Genomic DNA, 4461 nt, shown 5'->3' on the forward strand with positions numbered 1-4461 from the left:
GAAGGGCTGCACTGCCCACACTGGCCTCCCTTTGCTATTTGCTGCATTGATTCCTTACTTCAGCACGTGGCAGACCTCAGTAATGCAAATGACTGATAAAGCAAGCATCAGCGGTTTGCAATGTGCTGATGTTAGAAAGGCTTCAGGGAGCAGCAGCGCATTCCTGTGTGCAGCGGTGAGGAAAAAGGAGTAACAAGAAGGTATACATAAAGGTACTAAATTAATTTATTAATGACTTACTCCTAACACTAACATCTAACAGTATAATGGGCAAAAGCCCAACTGGATGAAGGGAAATGGAATCAGAAGGAAACCGGCAGTTGGCTGCTCTTTCTTCTCCTCCCCTCCCGTTCCAGGAAAGCAACCACGGCCTTCCAGACTTTGCTGTCTTATTCCACGATGAGAGGGGTTGTGTAGAGGGAATGCCGGATCCCAAAAGTGGAGGCAGGCGCCTGGGGCTTGATCAGCGTCACCTGGGAGGGCAGAAAGGAAAGGCAGATCAGCAAGGGCCTTTCTTTGCTGCCCTTGCTCCCTGCTGTCCTGCACCCCTCCCAATCCCAGACAGTCCCTGGTGCCTCACTGGGAAGGGCTGAGCGCCAGTGCAGAGCCGGTGCAGCTCCCTGCTAGAGCAGAGCTGGCTCAGGGAGGTGTGCTGGCCTTACATGTGCTCTTATGGGCCCCTCCTGTCTCAAAGAGGGCAGGCTGTGCACCTGGGACCTCACAGCTAACTCTCCTATGCTGGGGGTGTGCTGCTTGGAGCCCCTCTGAGCTGCATCCCCCCCGAAGAGCTTGTGAAAGACCAGCACGGCCCATTGAAGGGAATAGGTGCAGAGGGAGGAAAAGCTGCGTGCTGCGCTGTTCCTCACTTCCTCTACTTGGAGGTGGCACGAGGGCAAGGAGCAGGCCTGCTGTCCTGCACTTGGTTCCTGCAGCCAGAAGCTGTTTGGCTGGACGAAGCCTCAGGGAAAGGGGGAGAGGCATGAAGGCTGTGCTTGTGAAGCAGAGGGGAAGAGCTGAGCTGAGGCCTTACCCGGCCTACGCTGTAGTCTGCTGGCCCGGGCTTCACTGCTTTGCCCTCTCCCTGTTTTGGTCGGGCTGGCATCGTGTATGCGGGCGCCCTGGTCTTGTACACATCCACAGCCACTCTGGGGAGCGCCGCAGGACCTGGAGTCTGCAAGAGAGGCATGGCCACACGGGGCTGGGGTCACATTCAGGGCTCTCTCTTTCCCTGGAAGGCTGCATTAAGCAAAGTTGCAGCAGGGTTGGAAGCCCCTGTGGCACAGGGAGAGCAGCCCAGGTTCGGATGCTAACATGGAAAAGAGGAGCAGCAGAGCTCACCTTGGCAAGGTCCTCATCAAAGCGACCGCGCTGGCTCCTTCCCCTCATGGAGTAGCAGGGGCTGGCCGATGTGTAGGCTGTGTTGGGCCCCATCAGCCTGGGCAGCGTGTAAGTGCCAGGACCTGCAGGAGGAGCAGCAGAGAGTGTGTGCGTGAGGGGATGGAGGAGATGGAAGCAGCAGCGAGGGGCAGCCTGCCCAGCCCGCTGGTGGGAAGTGGAGGGACATCTTGCCCCTCTGCCAGTTCCTGCCTCTCCTCTGACACAGGGCCAGTGCCAGCAGCTTCGAGCATGAGCAGCTGGAGACGCTGCTGGCCGAGAGGTGGTGGTCATGTAAGAAAGCTTGTGGCCCAGCGCCGCATCTTGCCGCACAGGCCATGCAGTAGGCCCTCTGCTGGTGCTGAGCAGCAGCCCGTCCCTGGAGGATGCTCAGGCTGAAGGGTCTGCCTTTGCCAGGGTCACGTACCTGGAGGGCGGTCTGTCCGGAGGGGCTCCCGCCGGAAGGCCATGGACTGCACCGGTGGGCACTTGAAGACGTGCCTGTTGGCAGCTTCGGTGCGGTAGTCACCTGGGACAGAGGAGAGGAGGAAGAAAGCTGTGAAGGGCTGGTCTGCAGCCAGAAAGGGTCCTCTGAAGAGCTGCAGAATTGCTGGGGGACACAGGCAGCATGCGGGGACACTTCTCTGTGCCCCGCCACTATGTCCTGCCTTGCTGTCCCTCCTGTCAGCCCCCTGCTCCTTGTTCTTTTCAGACATAGTGCCTTGTGCCCTGGGCCCATGGTGCTGGGCAGCTGTCCTTCTCCGAGGGCATTTATCGCTGCTCAGAGCAGCTCATGCTCTCTCAAAAAAGACCTACAGCTCCATCAGGGCGTGAGCTGACCCCGGGCAAACGTGCTGCGTGCTCGTGTTGTCTGGGAGAAGTGCTGCAGCAGTGCTACTCACTCGGTCCGGGGGTGACGGTGGTCTTTGTCGTGGGTCGTCCCCGGAGGTGGGTGCCTGGAACCACGTACTTGCCATTCCTAGTGATGGCCGGCTCCACAAAGTAGCAGGGACCTGGCCCACAGCTCTCTGCCGCAGGCCGTTTGGTCCCTCTAAAGGTGTACGCGGGGGCACGGTTTTTGGTGGGGCTGTGGCCCACGTAACCTAGGAGGAAAAGCAGAAGAGAGCACACCCCTGTGCAGCTGCATGTTTTGAGCTCCTTTGGACCCAGACCAGAAGCAGGCCCCTTTGTCCTCGGGTCACAAGGAGCAGCGCCAGCAGCATTGGCCTTCCTCGGCCAGGCCTGGCTTGCAGCTGCGCCAGAGAGCCAGGAGGCTCTGCCAGAACGGGGCAAGGCTGGGGAGCTGCTCTGCCCCTCTGACCAGCCCTGGGGACGGTCACTGTACCTGTTGTCCCCGGGATGGAGTACTGGGGCCCGGGGCTGGGGAACTGGGCCGAGATGAGGCCACGTGGGCGATGGGGTCTCCAGGTCCCCACCCAGGCTCCGTCCATGCTGGCAGGCATGTGCCTCCAAACCTAAAGGCAAGAGCAGAGCAGTTACTGACGGAGTTCCTGAGCAGGAAGGGCCGGCAGCAATTTCTCCTGCTCACTGCCAGTCCTGTGCTACACGCCCCTCACACACACTGCAGCCAAACCCGCATCCTGCAGCTGGGCTCTGCAGCCTGAAGTGTGCAGGAACTCTCCCTCACCTCTCTGAGCCTTGGAGGACGAGCGCGATGAGGCTGAGCTGCTCTGCTGCTGGGGCTGCTCTCAGGCACAGGGCACGGCGAGCGGCTGCGGGCAGCACAGCTCACAAATGAGGTGCCTGGAGCCAGTGGCCGGCTGTCCTTGGGGAGGGCCCGGCGTCGTCATGGCAGCACATTGTGACAGCACACAGGCTCCGGGTGATGCCATCCGTGCTGTGACGTCTGGCTGGCCTGGAGCCATGCCCTCCACGCCTTCTCGGCCTTGCACCCCAACCAGTAAGAAGTCGTAGCTCACACTGCTGACACCTGCAGATGGACCGAGCTCTTAGTTAGATCACACAGCAGAGCTCAGCTTGGTCCTGCTGGCTGTTCAGATTGGTAGTTTTTCTCTCGTTTTCTTTTTAATTGTTGGATTAACACGTGTGAATGGGAACTGCTGTGCAGTCAGGATTGGTCAGTTATGGAAATGTCACATGCCCAGAAGTGTTATGAAAACGTTTGTCCAGGCAGTGAGAGGTCCTGGTGGGACAGAAGGTGCAGCAGAGATGAGAATTTCCTTTAGTGAGGCTGGAAAGGAGGAAAAGAGGAAAGAATACAGCAAAAAGGGGGATAGATTTATCTCCAAAAAAATCAGTAATCTATGCATAACTGTCACGTGTGATGTCTGCATATTCCCCTAGAACATGCAACAATTTTCTGCTGCTTGTTGTTTGGAGCTCTCCTATGGCTTGATCAAGTTAGTCTTGATGCCAGCCACGGGTGCACCTTTAGCCATTCTCAGCAGAATGGTAACAGAGGTTGCTCAAAGGGAGAGAGGAAAGGAGGAGCTAAACTGAAGCCAACATTTAGTTGCAAAGAGCTCTGCCTGCATTCCATGTCAGCACCCAGACATGAGCCGTACAGCCCTTGCTCTCAGCACACACACCTCTTCTCTTACCAGCTGCTTGCATTCCTGTGCAGCGCTGTTCAAAGCCCTCCTCCAGCCCTCCCTTCACAAAGCAATACGCAGTCTCTCCCCAGCCATGAGCTCTGGGCTGTTTGATGCCTGTGCCATCAGCGGGACCTGCAGAACAAACCTTGGCTTCAGAGCTTGGAGGAGACAAGCGCTCTGTCTAGGAACATTCACCATCTGAAGCACTTGAAAGCAGCTGCTTCTTGAAAGCCCTGGATCTGTGTGACACACCAGGAGATGCTCAACTCAAGCCGCAGCCCTCTCCACAATGGAAGGGCTCTTCACAACCGGATGGAGGGGGAGCAAAGACGCACAGACGTCTGACAGCTCTGAACCAAAGCAGGGCAGCTGGTGCTGCTGCAGGCAGTGCTTCCCGTGCCTGCCCAGCCTGCAGCCAGCAGACAACGTTGGCAGCTGCCTGCTTCTCAGATAGAAGCACAAGTGCTGCTGGAGGAGCAGCGCAAAGCACAGCCTGAATCGCTGCTACCTT

At 57.9% G+C, this 4461-nt stretch overlaps 1 pseudogene; it reads right to left on the bottom strand.

The window, feature by feature from the left end:
- Positions 1-223: 223 nt before the first annotated feature.
- LOC140265262 (ciliary microtubule associated protein 1A-like) lies at positions 224-3195 on the bottom strand (annotated as a pseudogene).
- Between the last annotated feature and the right edge of the window lie 1266 nt (positions 3196-4461).

Source organism: Excalfactoria chinensis, unplaced genomic scaffold (assembly GCF_039878825.1).
Source record: "Excalfactoria chinensis isolate bCotChi1 unplaced genomic scaffold, bCotChi1.hap2 Scaffold_81, whole genome shotgun sequence".
NCBI classification, from domain to species: Eukaryota; Metazoa; Chordata; class Aves; order Galliformes; family Phasianidae; genus Excalfactoria; species Excalfactoria chinensis.